The 19722-nt window shown below is 40.8% G+C and overlaps 1 protein-coding gene across 10 annotated transcripts in view; it reads right to left on the reverse strand.

The window, feature by feature from the left end:
* TRIM2 (tripartite motif containing 2) overlaps positions 1–19722 on the reverse strand; it is a 125825-nt gene that overhangs the window by 56805 nt on the left and 49298 nt on the right. For 3 of the 10 annotated variants that reach the window (XM_064449855.1, XM_064449854.1, XM_064449850.1), the window contains exon 1: positions 5591–6037. The exons of 5 other annotated variants lie outside the window; for them this stretch is intronic. The gene's annotated coding sequence lies outside the window, so the exon portion shown is untranslated. Of the gene's footprint in view, positions 1–5590; positions 6038–16857; positions 16984–19722 lie in introns of those variants that run through there. 2 more of the 10 variants (XM_064449851.1, XM_064449849.1) reach the window with 1 other exon arrangement.

Consider the following 19722-nt stretch of genomic DNA (forward strand, 5'->3'; position numbering starts at 1 on the left):
GGTACACTTACTAAATCTCTCCAAGGACCACTATACAGATAAATGCATTCAGAGGAACACAGAAACATAATTGTTGGGATCTTTTCAAGACCATTTCCAAGTTCAGCAAAATCTTTTGAGTACAATCTTTGTTGTTGTTGTAAGTAATTGTGTGAAGTGCGTTTGCTCAAGATTCCATCACTGCTTTGGAGGTTTTTGTGCTGCACAAGCTGCAGGAGCATCTTCGCACATTCATATTTTCATACTAGTCAAAGTTATGTAACTCAATAATCTGGCCACTGCTCTTTCCTTCCTAAATCAACTCCTGAGCGCTTCACAAAACACAGTGGTAGATACCACACACCTTCAAGCTCACAAATAACCAAGTTCTACTAAACTTTGACATAGAAAGAGGCAGGCACAGTATAAATCTTTGCAGAGACTACAAGTTTCACTTTTTCTTTAAGCCATCACTCCACATATGACAGTTTGCCAAATTACAAGTTCAGTGAAGGGACATCCTCAAACCCAGCATTCAACACCCATTAAAAAAAACAAAACAAAACAAAAAAAACCACACCAGAAAAAGAGGGGCTTATCACTCTACATTTCCAGAATTGAAAGAAAAAAAAAATAAGAACAGAAGCTCATGGTAGGTCAGAAAGAATAGCTTTACTTGACAAAAGAACAGAAAATCACCCAGAAATAAACTGATCATACACATGTTTAGGCAGACTAATAGACACTAGGACAAATAAATCCGTGCTGGATTGGAGCAGGCAGATTGCTGAATATTCATCTCATGCATTTAAAACATGATCAAAAGTAATTGCTTTTACTCCAATCTTTGTGTCTCTCTCACAGAGGGCATCCTCCCTGGCATAAGGACTGAAGATCACCATCCGCCTAATTAATTGCTCCTAAAATGCATCCAAAACTGACAATATTCAGAAGGTGTTAAAGTGAGAGAGAATCATTCTACACATGAGCAGAAGCGCTACCCATAAAAAGCAGAGTTGTCCAGAGTTCTTCCAGGGAAACATTTAAGGTATACATTGATTACAGTACATTTTTAAGTCATTTGTCTTCTGCTAGTGCCATGGCATATTCTTATTGTCGCCTAGATTTAATATCTAACAGTAAACCATCATAGCCATTCCGGCAGCAGTTCTTTGTGAACTATTGTAGCAGCCCAGCTATACAAGATATATTTTGATGCTTGTGTTAACAGGATCACCATGTAACGTAAGAAGTGCCAGAATACATGCTGCTAACATTTTTCACATGTCTATGATTAGTCTCCTTAATTTAGCTGTGCCTCTTTTAACCCTACTGCAGCTAACTAATAGCAAGATGGATGGAGCCAGCAAACACCTACCTGCCACTCTATCTGTTCAGCACCTCAAGAACTATATTCCAATTGCTATTTCCTCCTTTTGAATGGGATTTGTATTATTGCCCTAAAGTCCAGCTGGCAAGTGGGAAGGCTGCCTGGTTGCCAGCAGACTTCTCAGCTGACTAGATCCTTGGCTGTCCCCGCACAGAACATTAGAGTGACATGTTACATCATTTATTTAACTTTTTGCTATTCCAGTTACAAACTGCTGTTCCTGTGATCAAACTAAATTACTGACTTCCAGCTAAATTCACCTTTTAAAATAAGCAATGTCCTATCCAAATATAGCCAACCACCCCAATTATTAGAAGGAATGATATGCAATGCCAAGACATGCCTACAGATTCTGTGACAGAAAATGCCCAGAGAGTCTATGGTAGAAAACAAAGACAAATGTCTTTAATGTTACAATTTATACAATAAATATTTAGTTATTTAAACCACAGAAATAAAACCTGGTCTTTATAGAAATAAGAAAATTCTGAAAGTCTGACATAAAATGCCATCTTCATCTCTCCAAACTTGAGTTTTGTTCAGTGGGAGGTGGACTTTATTCCAGTTGATCAAAAATAAAGAGGAAGAGAAAGAAATCTTGCACAATTTTTCACAAAACAGGCATTCTTCCAAATTGCATTTGCTAAGTGTTTGCAACCAAACAGCTCTTTCCATTACAGGCACATGTTAACATAAACCTTATAGCATACCAACAGGCTGCCTCCAACCTGTTCATGTCACATAACAAATACAAGAGCAGGCCCAGTTCTATCAGAAGCAGCAAATGTGTCTTAAAAAGTAACCTATCGAAAATGGAGGTATAGAGAGGTGAAGTCTATTTATGTGAATGCTAAGCCCTGTTCTTTTCCCTTCAGTATATTAGAAACCTCCAAACAACCATTATTTCTTTTTGAACATTTATTCTTTTCAATAACTACTGATTTTGTCTCAGAGGCTTTCTTTTTAACAAGTCATGTCATGCGTTTCACATGGTTAGCTTCCCCCCAGCCCCCTTGTTTTTTTAACCCACAAACATCAGCAATAACATAACCACAACCTGCAGTCTCTGGAAATAGCATATCTAATTTTGGTTGAATGTGTCAGCCAAGTGTAGGATCTGCAATAGTGGACTTCAGTCTGACAGTCACTGGACTTCTTCAATGTAGCCCCTGAAAGCTGACTAAAAAAAGGAAGTTCATATATGTTACCCTGCAAAATATGGATGGGCAAAATTCCAGGAGAACATTTTTAGGGCTCAAAAATAATTTTAAAAAGGTGGAAACCCACTGTGTTGGAGTTTTCAATGCATTTGTAGATTCTTTGGAATTAATGGCTCTTTATAATACAGAATATTGCACTGTCCTTAACTATTTCAATCTGAAGAGCAATTGTATTAAGGATCATTCTTTAGAAACAGAATTTATTATTTGGAGTAATATATACGTTTGCTGCTGTGTTTAAACAAATACTTCAGACTAGCTATGCTTGTATCCTCAGGCACATTTCATTTTGATGAGACAATATGCTTGCCAACTGATCAAATCCAATCGTTTTACATTTGGCTCAAGGATTTATCCTAACCTACCGTACACTGTGCCTTTGCTTTTGTATAAATAGTTCATGTGTCTAGACACAGTATTACACGTTTCTGCAAAACTGTGTATGTTTAATACTTTATGCAGATAATTAAATTTCAGCTTCACTATAGTAATAAACAACACTTTGTTCTCTGCATTAGGACACCCAAAACCTTTTCAATTCATTTAATTACTTAGTTTTCCTCAAAGGAATCAGGAGCATCGCTGCGTTTATATAAGCTGTCCAAATCCTAGTTTTGTTATCAATTAATGAAATTCCATTATCAGGCAAAAACAGGCCCGGCGTGTTTTCACGATGGCTTCAAGCACCAATTATCTGGGATTTTCCAGTAAACAGCCTGTCCTTCAAGCTAAAACTGGGGTTGCCAGAGAACAAATACTATCATGAGCTGGGGAAGTCCCCCAGCAGTATTGTCATCTTTGTCCAGGTAAGATCTAATTTTCTAAACACTGTGCACGCTGCTGGACACAGCAGAATTTAGACAGAACTCACGTGTGCTGCAGGCCACGGACACTGCTTGTCTCAAACCTAGACTCAAAACCAAGATTTCACTGAACTCATATATTCTAGTTAGCACATGGAAAATAACTTCTATGAAAAAGAAGAACATCTGAGACCCTAAGACGTTAAAAGGCATTAAAGATAGATACACTTCTAGTTTTTATTCTGTATATGGCATTATACATTTGCTGTCTCCCTTTACGAAATACACAAAGAAACCAAAAGATTTTTCCCAGTTGGCTGAAATAAATGTTTCCATGATTTTAATTTTTCCCTCTTCCCAGAAACCCTATAATCAAATCCAGAATTGGTTCTACCATAAAACCTACTTCATGTTTCCTCTAGCCCTCATGTGTTAAGTGGTGCTCCTTGAAGCAACAAATAAGTTCTGTTTAGCCTTCTCCCTAAGGAAAGCCATGGTGTATTAAAAGTGTATCAAAGCCATTTCTCATGAAAAAGGATGAATCTCAAAGACTGAAATGAGCCCTCAATGAAGAAAACCCCAAGCTGTTCTTTATAGCCAAGCTGTGGGCACTGCAGGTCTAGATCAGACCAGTGGGGTTTTTCACAACTCAAGTTTGTTAAATGCTTTGCTGAGAAGTCTGAGGAAACCTTTGGTTTATGGTAAGCAGTTTTGGATGAGGGCAAAAGCACAGACGCCTTATATTGCCAGCAGCCAACAGAATGATTCCCCCCCCAGAAAAACTCTCTGGAAACAGGACTAACCTCCTCTTTCTGCTGGCTTTGTTTTCTAGCAGGATAATGCTGTCCCAAGACCAGGTACAGTAGCTTCCTCGTACCTTCTGTCTATAACCACCCCAGGCTTTAGATATCATGAGTCTATCTGACAGAAAATTATGGGACTGGCTTTAAAATAAACAAGTTTATACAGATTTTAATAAACCAAACCTTTTAATATCCTTTTCAAGCCCTACAGTTTATATTTGCAAGCTTATTCCAAATATTCACATTGTCTAGAAGCTCTCATTAGTATTGCTAGTGAATTTAATTTCAGTTCTCACACAAGCAGCAATGAGGAATTTTAAGAAAAAAACATGATGATTAAATCACAATAGTTGACCACAGAACCATTATCCAGGTAATAAATCCATTGCTCTCAAAGACTAAAATCCAAGGCTGGAACAGAAAGCAACTTTTCTTATGTTACATCCTCATCTAAGAGGTATTTATTTAGTCATTGTACTTTCACCACAATTTTCTTATTTGTCCCCATATGAATGAGCATTTATGTAATTGTTTTGGCCTAATGAATGTTTGAGTTCAGGGTGATTTTTGTCTTATTCTTGGTATATTATCATGTACATTATCATTATAATCCCTTGTTTTTACTTCTACCTAGCGATCTGCCTGACAGTCTGCCTAGGCTGCATCTTGAAAATAGTGAAATAAACTAAAAGGGGGGAAATTAACCAACATAAGTAACCTACGGAGAGCCACACACCAGGTAATGGCTCAAGTTATGCTTCACAAGAGCACAACAGAATACGGCAACATTAATGCCAACTGCCAACTTCAAAAAAACTGAACACCTGTGAAAAGTAAACTTTCTCTCTCCTAACAGACCTTGACGTTGTGCTCTCAAATTTACAAAGTCATTATTTTGCTTTGAATAAATATAACTGTTTCTTTCCTGGGCAAACTCCTTGGTTCTGTTTCAATTATTTCTTTTAAATATTAAAGAGAAGAAATATTTGTTTTCTCTTGTCACATCTTGTCCTGTTTACACAGCATCACACAATCTCCTTTGAAATGCCTGCTCTTACAGCAAGCCTGACACACGTAGTTCAATCAAAACACTTGCTATTGTCTTTTGCCAACTACGAACGAATTTCTGCACAAACGCTGAGAAGGTTTAAGGGTTTCTACAGCCATCTAAAGTCGAGCTAGCACAACTGTCAAAGAAAGGTGGTGTCAAACTGCTCCGATTCCCCGCTACCGCCCTGACTTAAAGAAGAGAAAGAAAGACAAAGCGGTTCACTCGCTCACACAGCGGAGCTCCTGGCAATAGCTCACTCGCTGTAAAACCACTGCCCTCACAAACTACTCGAAAGCAGAAAAAGCACACGGAGAGTTAGAAACGAGTGTGAAAGGGTAACTTACATTATTTAGAAAGACAGTGGGAAAGGACTGCTGCAGTTTCTTCGTTATTTTACACTGCTGTTGGCAGAGCAGACAACCAAAAAAGTTCACCTAAAGAAATCTCTCTTTCTAATTCCCTCTCTCCCAGTTCATTTACTCTGGAGTCTCTCAGCCTGAAGAGATCCGACAGTCAAAAGTTTATCCCTTGTATTTCCGAATTATATGGCCGACTTTCCTTGGACACATACCAATGATGCAGTAAAAATAGACAGAAGTGGGGGAGGGAAGAAGCAATCTAGCTTGAGCCTGAATCTTCTTAACTCAGTGTTTTCTGTACGAGCTGCTCTTATGTCAGAAGCTCCCATCCCTATACTAACTTGCAGAGCACGGAGTCATCCATCTGGTTTTCATAAGCTGCAAATTACAGGCAAACCAGGGAATATATATAGTCCAGTTTTAGCAGAACTCCCCAAGCATCAGCCTTACAAGTAACCTGAGGTACAAAGGCTTTGAAAATAAACAGCCAGCCCCATGCCGGGAGAGTCTCCCGCCTGCAGATGACTGACTGCTCCCCCAGGCAGCCCCCTGCAGCCCAGAGCACCACACACCACTCAGGAAGGTGGCAGCCGGGCTCCCCCTCCTTGTGGAAACAAACCAAGCCTGCAGCCCTCCCTCCCAGCACAAACAGCCCCTCTGGAAGTGCGAGGTGGGGGGGGCGGAGGAGGGACGAAATCCAGTGCATTATGTGAAATAGTTCAACAGTTTAGCAAGTCATTTAGAGCAACCTGGTTTTTATAAACAGGGAAGTGAATGCTGATCCACTTACGTCCTTTAAATGCTTCCAGGTGGGAAGCAAATCTATTGTGTTGGTAGGTTTCGTTTTGGTTCAGTGGGGTTTTTTGAGTTAGCAGGCAGTTGCTTGATAGAAAATCCATTAATTACAAGAATGGCCATTTTACCGAAAGCATCACAAGCAAAATTTGGAAAAGCACCCAGCAGCCCATGACTTGAAACTCCTATCACTTTCAGTTCCTATTTGCAGCTATTAAAAGTCTACTGCCCTGATTAAATTCAGGTACCAGGGGCTTGAGGGGTCACCTATATTTCTGAATACCTCAGGGCTTTTCAGGCAGTGCTGAAGAACACTGTTTTCCCAATAAAAATTGGAAAAAACAATTTTATGGTGGATAAAAAAAGTTTTGCCATTGCTTAAAACTAAAGCTGTTGTTATCTGAATGTTCTTTTACTTTAAAATATGCAGCTTTATTTAGCATTTACTTTTACCAGAGGACTTTTGTAAGCTTTTCTAGTGGGAATAATCTCAGTCTATCTGAACAGGCAGCTTTGACTAAAGCATGGGTGAATCAGTACAGTGAGTCATTAACATTATAAACACTCTGCCTAAAACTCCCGAGCCTTGTCACTTGCTCGGTTTTTCATCTTTGCACAATAAGGATTGTGCTGATTGCCTACACATCTCGTACCTGGATCCCTGGATCCAGGATTGACGTGATTGGACTGTTAAAGACAAAAGCAGTTGAATTAGTTAAAAAAAAAAAAAAATCAAGACTCTCTAATCCATAGAAGCAAAGAAGAAAATTATGAATAAATTTTATTTGTGTGTATTTTTGCCTGTGCTGTCACGATTCCTTCCAATAGTTGTATAACCCATTGAATAATTTTAGTCAGCTCAGGTAGAATGCTAGAGATCTCAAAAGTTTTATATTCCTACAGCTTTTGCAAAAATGGGCGGCCCTCCAGATGAGTGAAATACAATCTAGTGATCCAACATAAAAGGCTACACATGAGCTCAGTTATATTAGACACCAGAGCACCCCCCACAAATGGATTTCATGTGCCCTACTGCTCAGCTGCTACCACAGTTGTGCATCTTTGGCTTGCATTCTAGCATTTTTCCTCACTTCTGTTCTGCCCTCCCATCCAGGTGATAAGCAGTGAAACACTTGAAATTCACAGACGTCAGCTGAAGCAAATAATCTTTGAAATAGCAGTAAACAAGGCTTATTAACAGTTATTCTTCTCCCACTTCATAAACAAATGGGGCAAACTGACTACATCTTGTTTTTATCAGAACTTATAGTTTCCATTAAATCAAAGGACTTGATCCTGGTACAGCCAAATTCTAGGTTTGGAGTCAGAAATTGTTTCACGGGATACAGCAGAAGTAGCCCTTGTGTGGTTTTCTAGACATGTAGGCTGTCTTCCTCACTGTACTGTCAGAATACAAGAGAAGTTGAATGACTGTTATCTTTGAAATAAGAACTCTTTTTTTTTGGTAAGACATGGTGTTAAAGTGGAGAGTAGGTGGAAATAACCACTTTCAGTTTGTGATGCTCATGCTGACTGAATGTTTTTTTCCCCTGAGGAGTAAATGCATCAATTTACACTGATCTCTCAGGTACTCTTCAATATATCTTTTGTCTCAGAAAATCACTCCAGTCTATGTACATCGTAGGCTGCTTTCACAAGTAACAATTGTGTAAGGAAACTTCAAGAAAATTCAAAATTCAGAAATAGAAGACTGATTTCATATGACATTTCATTTTCCAGCCTCCAGCGATCATTCTTATTCACCATCTTTTTTTCCCTTCTTTTCTGTTCTTCATTTCCTCCTTCCTATCATCCATGTGGGCTACCAGCATCCTACTGTTCGTAAATGGCTCCTGCCTCCAGGCAGGCTGGCTGTGTGTCCCCTCACTGTTGCATGCACAACTGTTCCCTGGATATTACTAAGGCATCATTTGATGCCCAGTTTCTCACACTTTTTCTCCATGAACTTTGAGGCAATCAAGCACCATGTTCCTATCCAGCACAGGGATATCAGTTCTCTAAAGAAATGAAGATGGAAGATATTCATCAGTTTGATGGTAAAAGAAAATTTACTGTAGAAAGCTTCATATAGGAAAGACTGCAACAAAGAACAGTTCAGATAGGGAAAACAACTCGCTAGAAGCAATTTGCCTTCTCAGAAAAATGGCAGCTTCCACTTAGGATGTTTTCAAATGCCAGGTACAGAACTACCCTGTTATTTTCCACGTAAGTAGAAAACAACCCTGATTTTTCATCAAGATCAACCATGTTAGCAATGGTAGTAGGACAAGAGCAGAGAAGGATGCAGCTTAGATATTGATTATACTTATTATATGCAGCTTTGTGCGTAGAATTTTGGAAGGTTTTTTAAACCTCACTTGATTGATGTTCATTAAAGCAAGGAAAAGCACCCCTCAGTCAGTGACAACAGGTTGTGATGCACAGCAGGTGGCAGAATATATATCTCTCTTGGCCCGGATTCTGTTCCCATCTAGTCTAGTGTGGTTGTATTGGAATTGGTGAATTGCAAAGGTATAGATGAAAGCAACCTGTTTTCAATCCTGTTCTTTTGCAGTTTAAATAGTAAGAAAGCAGCAGGTGAAAGATCTGGGTTTGGTGGAGGATGCACCTTGCCATTTAATCTGAATCTGTGAAATTGCCTGAATGATAGAAGCTCAGGATGGCAGATTAACAAGCCAGGGATGCACCACAGCTATGTGTTTATCTTTCATTTTAGCAGTAGACTACTTGGTGTAGGATTTTAAATATGTTTATGCCGATTTCTAGTCAGTCATAGTTTAAGTCCTAGATGATCTTCTGGTGCAAACAAGCTGGCAGGCTTTGTACAGACTGAAAAACCACAAGTCTGATAAACTGAGACAAATCTACCCTTGGAGGAGTTCAAGGCGAAGCTTCAGTTAACTTACTGTTGATTAAATAAAATACTGTAGATTTTGGCACTGACAATTACCCATTTTTTAGAAGACGAATTATCTGTGATATTATAAATCATTTTACCACCATCATTTTAAAGCCAGCACATGGAATATCTTGGATCTGGGTTCAGACGCTAAGCTTGTATTCAGCTGGTCTGGCCTCACATACCATGTATTTTATTTTAGTACTTCAGCTTGGTGCCCAGTGACTTGAGCTTGGCAAAAGCTTGCTGCCCTCCAGAAAGGCACATAATTGTGAGCTGATCTTCCAAAGAGACAATATAGTGTGATAATCCTTTGCAGCCTGCTCCTACTGTTAGATGAAGATTGGGCTGTTTCAGTGCTTTTGGTATTTTAATTTATAATGTATCACTTCTTTTTCACAGAAAGGAAATGTGCAGCTCAGATAAAAACACAATGCATTATAACCTTGATGTCATCGTTGGAGAAGCCCCATGGCTGCTGCTCTTTTCACTATAGCCTGCAGTAGCCCCTAGCTGTCCCCAGTAAAAAGGGAGCATAAGCATAGCACTAAGCTACTTTTTCCCATCAACTCTAACATCTGTGACTGCAGGGATCTAGCCTTGCCTTGGGCACATGATTTCATTCTGACAGAATGAACAGAGTGTTTTCAAAGGTTCCCTTTCCCCCTCTGACTGTATGCTCCCACTTCTTACCTTGCACTGAGGTGCTTTTTGGACTCTGAGTGAACAGAGTTCATTGCCTGGCAGAAAACTGACCCATGACCAAATGCATCAATTTTCTGCAGGGTGACTGAGGTGTATTAGCTCACAGGGGTCCGCTGACTGCTGCAGCTGAGACAGATGTGGGGCATTACGGACTGGAACAGGAGAAGAAAGACGACTGCGAGCCAAATGCTCAAGCTGTTTATGAAAATATACAGTGAAACAGCAGATAAGACTCACATTCCTCCTGACTGTAATCTTACTTCAAGCTCTAAGTGGTACTTCTGTGGCAACCATGACCCTTAAACACTGGCATACACTCAGTTTGTGCCAGGCTCGCGCTTCTGCTCTGTACTACCCTGAATCACAGCTTGCTACTCTCAGAAATTAACCACCAGCCCAGACTCCTATAAAATCGTGATGCCTCAGTATTACTGTTTTTCACAAACTTTCATTCACATAAGTAAGCTTTCTTTCAATAGCAAGTATCCAGGAAATACTGATGTAATACATTTTCATATGGCTGCATTCATGAAAAGTTCTGAACCAAAAGTAATGTGTCCAAATCCCACTTTTTGTTTGAAAACATGGTTCATCCAAGAATCAGAAATGTTACCATGTGACCAGTAACACAAAGAAATGCGCACATGAAGAATCACAGCAAACAGTTCAAAAGCAGCTCTGGGCCTGCAGTTGGTTCACAAGATGTGTGTTGCATACTGGACACTTTGTTTGCCAAGAGAAATAGAAAGGGCTACATTTTCTAAAAAATATACCATGCTTATATATTTCTTGGCTCAGTCTTTCTCTGACCTTGCCTGGAGCTATCCATTCTTACAGCGTACAAAGGGCTAGTATGTGCCTGGTTTACCCTGGACCTGTCCTACTTTCCTGCCTTCAAGTACAATGAGAAAGAGGAAAAAGAATATTGAGGCCTTTGCACTGAAGAACCTGAGACTCTAGGGGAGAAGAAACAGCCCCGTTTCTGAGACTGCAAACACTGATCTGTAGCGAGGAAGACTGAAAGTAGGAGGAGAACAGGGCAAAGAGTGAAGGGCTCTGGGGAAGCTTTCAAGGACTGCAAGGCAGGGAGAACAAGCATCTTAAATGGTATGGAGCAGAGAAGGAGGATGGGATCTGGGAGGCCTGGAAAAAAGGTAACTCTAGAATGGCAGGAAAGGAGTTATGGCAGAAGGATGAAGAGGCTGTGAACTATGTGGTTAAGGCGGGGGGCATGGACCGCAGAGAGGAGCTCGATGCTCTGGCAGTAGCTGGAGACTCGGTCTAAGGATGAAGGGCCTCAGGCTAGGAGACACTAAAAGCCAGAGTGAAAGGCTGAGAGAGGCTCAAGACCGTCCAGGGCTTTGGAACAGGTAAGAACACAAGACATCTCTGCTGAGAATACCCTGATTTAGGTACCTCCACACATATACAAGAATGCTGCCCCCACTCTTTTAACCCATATGGTCATCTCCTCCTACTCCTGTATCCTCTTTTTTGCAGTCAGAGACACAGTAGCTCTGGCTCACATTTTTCCATCTGTGTATTGGAATGTGACAGCATAACATTTTCCATAGCCACTGTGAACCAAGGAAGTGTTCTGCTGTAGCTCTGGGTCCCAAAGTATATATGAGTGTCAAGCACAGATTTCAAACTGATAGAGAAGAGTGGATATCAGGAGAAAATGATGGGGAAAATGGAGAGGAGACAGCAGATTTCTTTAAACAGATGGTCTCATGAAGGTAATGTCTGAAAACTGTAATATGCTGAAAGTTCAGCCACTGCAGTGCCAGAGTTAATATTAACCTCATCAAATACCTATCATCTTGCTCTTACACATTCAAAAACTAATTTAAAAGAAGGTCAAAGGTACCGCCCTGAAGTTAAGCATCCCAGTCAGAAGAAGAAATTAAACCACATATAGAAGAAAAGACTAATTCTCACAGTCCCTTTTCAGCCCTTAAGTAACTAGTCCTCTTATTGCCGTAAGTGGGAGTTTTGCCAAAGACCTGCAGAATTCCATGGCAGGATATTACCGTAACTAACATTAACATCTGACTGTCATGGTACATTAGGGGGTTATACCATAGCTTAGGGAGCATTAGGTAAAGTGGCAATGGAAGATGCTGTGTAAAGAGGAGGAGGTCAGGAAGAAAGTGAGCTCCAGCCTGATTTGATTTCATGAGGGAAACTGCAGTGCAATCCTTGAGTATTAACAAGTACTATGCTTCTCAGTTTCACATGCTGTGAACCAGCAGTGATAAGAGGGAAAGGCTGATGACAGCAGTGATAATTCTTTTTAGACAGCAGCAGCCAGGACAGAACACAGCAAGCTACCCACTCAATTAGGTGTACTTTATGCTATGAGCTTAAATTGCTGCTTTCTTAGACCTTTGGTCCAGCTACACAAACTGCCTGCTTCCTAGGCAAGAAAGAAGGAAACTGAAATATTTAAAAGCTCCTTCATAGATGAAGGAGCAGTGGCATCTATATTTCCTGCCTACTTGAGCAAACACTGGGATACAATTTGCTTTCTGGGTCTTAGAGGGGTGAACTAGAGAGAGGAATCTGGGTGGGCCATCCAGAGGCTGCAGTTACTTTTATACCAGTCCTGCATGTGCCCTGAAAAAAGGTAGCTTGCAAGACTGTCTATTACACACTATCAAAGCAATGCAGCAATGCAGAGAGCCTGTTCTATAAGCCAGTGATTCCAGTAAGAAGAAAGCTTCGGGGTCACTTACGGAGTCCAAGGAAACATCTTCCCAGCATAGCAGCAGAGCACAGCCAGTACAACTACCTGTATGTCCCTGATGCTTGTTTCTTTCAACGTTGCTTGCCAGCTGGGAGGCCAGGCATATCAGACAGGGAGAGAAGTTAAAGAAACCAGTGGACTCTGGTAGATACAGATTTAAGGCAGCACAGACCTGAAGACCACTTAACCACTGCAATTCACTCTCTGCCACAGGCAAGGAAGGTAGAAAGCGGTCCCTTTTCTTTCTGTCTTGACCTGCACTTTCTATTATATTTCAGGCAGGGGCCACCCTACAGAACTGGCCCTGTGGCCAATTCCTGGTTGAGAAACTTCCTCTAGTCTCCTGGGGCGAAATTTGTACATATAACCTGCCTTGTAATCCTTTTCTTTCCTAAGTGCAGTGCTTTCTCTGAGCAACACCACCAAAATAAAATGCACGTAGTAGGAGACCCTCTGCTTTTGATGTATGAGCATGATCTGAGTACTACAACCCTGCTGCTTTTTCTTTATTTTTTTTTTTTTAATAGAAAAGGCTGCAATGCTTAACATTTTTTATTGTTCAGAACCAACCAGTATGTTCCACTTTACTGGCAACAACATCCCTTACCTAGAAAAGGGTCTAATACTTAGAAAAATGGACCAGGGAGGAAGGGGGGGTAGAACCACAATGAAAATTTGAAAAATTTTCACAGGTGTGGGTGAAAGTTGAGGATATTAGCATGGAGGATATTAGTCAAAGGTTCAGATTTAAGAGAGAGGCTTGGGGAAGGGTTGTTTGCAAATCTCAGCTTCTACCCCTACAGAGACCTGAGTACTGATGGTGAGTGATTTCACAAGGAAGTCTATCCAAACCTGACAGAAGGCTGCCACTGCTTCTTTCAGGCACTGACAGTTCAGTTTTCTGGTCAGACTCAAACAGATGATGGGAGGGGGGCACATGTGGTATTTCACTCACAGGTTCTCTCTTATCATAACCTTAATTAATACATTTCAAACATAAAGGACACGTCAGCAGAGCACCTGCTAATAAGCTGAATCCCCGAGATGAAAAACACCCTTGAAGCCTCCTGTTTTCACTAAGAATTCAAATGCTCAGTGTCATGAATTACAGCTCTGGTAACTCAAAACTGTTATTGATCTAGAAAGCTGTTCTTTCCCAAGAGATCGATCAGCTCTGGGAGCTGGTCTGACATTCTCAAGGGCAAAGAGGGGAAATATAGTAGATCAGATTCAATGTTACAGGCTTTGTAATCCAGTAGTCGTAAGTATGTTTGGGAAGTACTCGTAAGAGGTCATGACAAGAGATCAGAGTTTCAGTCAACCCCAGATTAATACTTTCCATTGACTGCTGAATAACTGAACACCACCTATATTGCCAATGTGCCTGCAGACTAAAGGCTCAACCACAGGAAAATGTTGGCAAGGGACCCCACAGTCAACATAGAGTGTACCTACAAAGCCAGTGGAAAAAAATGAATTGCAGTAAAAAACACAGCCCTGGGAAGCAGATATTAGTTCTACTTCCAGCTTTCTTCCATATTTCATTACCCTCTTTTATAGATTGAGGACGATATGCTTATCTGCTTCCCAGGCTATCTGAAAGCTCAGTTAATGAGTATTAGTAAATCATTTTGCTTTCACAAACTGCCTACCATCTCAGAATCAGAAAGTACAATTATAGCATATGCTGTTCGGAGTAGTCAGGGTTTTTTTACGAAGCAGGTTGATTCAGCACCCTGTTTTAGCAAGACCTGTGAATACATCTTGAAAATTATCTCTCTGGAAGGAAGACAAATCAATTTTAATCTTCTGCCTGTTTACCCAGATATAAATCAAACAGGCATAGTCTGCCCCTACAGAGCAAGCCATGTTGTGCTGAGCTTGTGATACACAAGGGAGTTCTTTCTTTAGTCAAGAGAGAGGCAATGTGGTAAGCATATTGATAGTTCCAAAATATATACTGAGAGAGCACAGCAAAACTCCTAGGTGTGTATTTATGCCTGATATATATCTCCTGGCTTTCATTGTTACTTAAGTACTGAGATCCTGCTTTCTTAATCTATAGACAAAACACAATTTCATTTTCATCTTTACTAATCAAGGCTTAGTATCTATCTGCTACTTAGAGGGAATGACTGAAAACCCCCAGCTTGTGTGCACAACCTGGCACAGAAGCAGCTTATTGCTGTAATTAGCTTCAGTTCATACACTACCACACATGCACTGTATTGCTGTAGAGGAGGCTCAGTCTCAGAGCTGAACAACTGTGAGCATCAAGACCCATTCAGTTATAACATCCTAAGTACAACAGCTGCCCATAATTTGACCATTTTTATTTGAAAGTTTCTGTCTAACTGTCTCTTAGCCACTGCTTCCCACAGATCATATTGCTTGACTGGCTCTAATTCAAGACTCACTGAATGATGCAGTCCTTAAAAACATTATAGATGAGTAGGAGAGTTGAGCCAAAGGTCTCCCTCCAGACTGCATCAGGGCTGTCTGTAGAAGCTGTGCAGAGCCCCAAAACACAAGAAGCATGGCAGAGATGAGGCCACAACCCCCAGGGCATCCCCCTATTGGGTGCAGCCATAGAGGGCAAGTTAGACAAGCCAAAAAGAACATGGCATCAGGCCTTGCTTTGGATTTGCCTTTTTCTTTTTTTTGGCATGACTCAAGGCTAACAGACATCTGATTGAAACTCAGAAGTAAGGTTATTCCTGTGATTTTAAAGAGAGGCATAATGAACATGCTTATTTACAGTGACAGCTTCTTTTTTCTCCCCACATACCTTTAACTCAGAGCCTGAGCTGAATTTTCTGGAGATACTGGCATTTCTGGTTCAGGAGAGACCTGAAGTAGTACCCTGCAAAAAGGACCATCCTGGCAATATCAAAGTGCTGTCACAGTGCCATATGGGGCACTTCGAGCCATGCCAAAAGAAGGAAGAACTAAAAATATTGCTGCAGCCTACTCTACTTGAAGCTTCCTACCCACTTTTGGGCTCAGAGTAGTTTGGATAAGCAGCCAAATCATGAGGTACTTCACTTAGCCAATCTGAACCCTGTGAGGTGCACAGAGTCATCCCTAGAAATTACTATTCACACTGTCCAGTAGGGTTTGTAAAAAAAAATGAAAGGAAGAAAAAGAAATAATATAGTACAATGACCTCAGTAATAGACTGCTGAGTGCTGACACTTACTTTGCTCTATGGTCATGGCAAAGCCACTTAACCTGTCATATCTTTTTCTTAATTTATAAAATCAGATCTATAGATGAGTTCCTCAGCTACCACATTAAACCTCTACACAGACTTGCCAAAACTTCGGGGGCAGACTAGTTGTGAGATTCTGGACTGCGTACAGCTCTGACAGGGACATTAAGATTTTCTTTGCTGGTGTAAAGGGTAAAAGAGAAAGTGAGAAAAGTCCATCAATATAAGTTGAAGAATACTGTCCATACATGGAATATTTTATTTAAAATCCTGAACATCAGAAAGGACATATTAAGACACACAAAGTCAAGCTCGTTCCACCTCTGCAATCTTTTGCTCTGTGGAGCTGTTAACATTTCCTAACAGCAGCCAGAAAAGAGGACCAAAACCTCTGAACATGACTCTGTTTTTTTCTGCTGCTAGGTGTATATCTTAGAACATGACAGCACCTATCAGCATTTTTGGGAGTATCCCATCTCTAGCCCATTTACACTTTTCCAAACAATGCTAATTATGACCTTGCAAAAACTGCTGCTGTTTGAAACATGACTGCATGATCAAATACTGGAAGTGCAGCTAAAAATGAGAACTAGATGCATAAATTCATATTAAAAAAATATAACCTGGCAAGTTTAAATGGGTTGTGTCCCTATTAACTTCTTCCCTCTTGCCTCCCAGGAAGGTCTAATTTGAGATTGAAATAGTGTAGTCCTTGTAGTCATGACAGTGCATACAAAGTAGCTGCTCTTTTAGTTCTAGACAGAAGAAAACACTTTAATAGCTGCCTCTCTGAATGACAGCACCTACCTGCCTTGCTAAAACTTGCCCTTAGTCTTATGAGAAAAGCCACAACAAGACAGAAAGCTACTTACTAGTGTTCCATAGAGTCCACACAGAGGTATCAGAGACTGAAATTCACTGTGCCTCTGATCAGAAGATTTAGCTCCCTGCAGCATTCAGACAGTTGGTCTCATTATGGCCATCAGGCGGCTGAGTTAAAGGGTGGCCTTGCACAAACATAAACAGCTTGTCAGCACAAGCCAAAGAGGCGGGCCTGCCCTGCCAGCCACAATGCAAGCCAATGATTAGCTTCTTCGCATTCTGGGTGTTCAAGATATGTATTTCATTGTTAAGTAGGGAAGGATGAGGGACTAACTAGGAAGAGCTAGTGCTTGACAGTTTATTGCTAAACAGTAAAATGCTTAAGGCAGAAGGAAAAAAATCAGTAAGCCTCTTCAGGAGAAGCACATATTTGCTGTGTATTTGCACAAAGGCTTTCAGAAAGTCCACAGGCATCCCCAGTGCATTGTTCTGTTTAGGTCAATCAAACAAACTAACAAAAAACCTGTGAATTAAGTTTAGCCCATATTCACTCTAAAGAACTTTCACGTGTAAAGTCTCTGATTTTTCTTCTCATCCACCCTTTTTCTTATTCTCATCCTTCCTAACACACTTTTCTGACACTGGGGTTTCTCAGTTCTCTGTCACAAATGTCTTACCCTGACCTTCTTGACCTGACCCCCCAACATTCATTGATCCTCCTATGATTGCTTCTCTTCATTTCTGTCTTAACCACTTGTTCTTTCGATCCTGATCTCCCCAAAAGAGCACAGCCACAACACAGGGACCTTAGGGTAAGGTTCTGTGAGACAACAAGCTGATCTAGCAACTTACTGCTGCGGAAAGAGGTGGTGTTGGATCTTCCCTCTTTTCACCACTACACCATGCCCAGCTCTGTCCTGTGTCATGTGTCCCATCCATTCCCCTGCCATAATTTCAAGGCAAGATAATGTAGCACAGAAGCAAATACTTCTGTCAGTTTAGTGACGTTAATAGAGAGACAGAAGAGGCATTGCACAGAGTGAATACTCCCTGAAATTTAAGCTCCTTCTGATCTTGCCTCAGCCATCTATGATCCCACCTGTTTCCCCAAGTTCCTCTCTGTTGTTGGAACTGAATTGTTCCTAGTTAATTGAATAGCCTGCTTAGAGCTGCTGATCCCATTTCATCCCAGTTCTGTCCTACTTTCTTGTGTCTCTAGTTTGGCCGTGAGGCCTGTCTGCCACCAAAATCAGTCTCACCAAGTCTCTTATAATAACTCCCTGCATAAATATCACGCTTTGTACTTCAGCCTCAGCCTCTTTGAGCTCTTTTCTGCTTTGGAAATAATTAAGATCCACCTTAAGAAACACACCATCTTTTTTTGCTTTCACTGTTTTTTCTTGGACCTTTCTGATTAATTCTCTCAGCATCTACCTCTTCCTCTCTCACACTCCCAAGACATCCTACTTCTTGTTATATTCTATCCAGCTTTTACTATTTGCTCGTGCAGGTTCCTGTTATGTCAATGATTTATAAGCATGCATTTCTATTGTTCAGTTTTCTGCTTTTCTCCAGTCCTACATTTTACCCTGTGTTTTAGGCATACTGTATTAAATGCCTTGACAGCTCCTAATTTTAAGATTCTTTTCTGGGGGCAATTTAAAGCAGTCCAATTACACTACATCCATTACTGTATAGTCTTGGCACAAGTCATTCCCCCCCATTCCACCCCCCGGTTTTGTAAAGGAGCTGAGTCCCCTGCGGAAGCAGATGCTGAAGTTAGCACCTCGTTCAGATGGGCAGGCATATCTCAGCTCTCAGGCTTCTGCTGACAGGCTGTGTGAGAGTTCTGGCACATATTGCTGCATCACAATGTGCTGGGGTCACGTTTGCAAGTTTTCTTCACAGTGAGAGGTACTAGGCATGTTCTTCAATATCTGAGGTTCTGGTGCAATTGCACAGCTCCATCAGCTGTCACCCAAGTATATAACCTACACTGCCTATACTTTTATCCAGATTTCCTGCTTAGTTAACCCTGTGCTATCCACATTGTTTTACCAGAGCTCTCTTCCAGTTTTTAACATGTAACTCGCTGCCCAGATCCACTATGTGATCACAGTATTTGATTACTTTATTTTGCTTACTGAGCCTGGATCTTATTCCCAATGCACCTACATTGTTCTCCACAGAAAATTCAGCAACTGGGGTCATCTTTTGTTCCACACCCCAGCCACATTGTCTACATCCCCATGAAAGCCATGCTTTCTTGTCCTGAGCTTCAAGGCCTTTTCAGAATGTCTCCTTTCTTATTGATCCACTCCCACAGCTCTCTTGATCACAAGGCCTGTCTTTTCTGCCTTCTCTCTTCCTACAAAGCTCTCTTTTTTTACCTTGTCCTCTATGCAGAGAATGCCCTCCTTCATCAAACCAAGTTATCTTTTCTTCTTTCTCTTCTACAATCCATGTGTCACAAAATACAGAAAAAATGTATCAGAATGAGAGCGAAAAGCAATAAATAGGCGACAAATCACTCCAGAGATGTTTCATGTGTATATATAAATTATATGTGCCAGAAATTTTCTCTCAGTCAACCATATACCATCCGTTATGCACCTTACACTGTTAGATTTTTTTACAGAACAGGATAGGCATCAAAAGCTCTTGATAGATATAGATCAAGTGTCCAAACACTGTACATTAGATGTGAAAAGACTGCTATGAAAAGACTGTTTGTAGATGCGCAAGAAAAAGCAAGCTAGCTATTGCATCTCTGATTCCCATGGCAATTTATTTAAGATGCTAATTCAGTGTAGCCACAAATAAAGAAACAAAAGAGAGAGCAAGAATGAGCTGATTTAGTGGACTATGTCGAAAAGGCACACTTTAGACAAAGTCACCCTGGGTATAACTCCTCC

Source organism: Phalacrocorax carbo, chromosome 4 (assembly GCF_963921805.1).
Source record: "Phalacrocorax carbo chromosome 4, bPhaCar2.1, whole genome shotgun sequence".
NCBI lineage: Eukaryota > Metazoa > Chordata > Aves > Suliformes > Phalacrocoracidae > Phalacrocorax > Phalacrocorax carbo.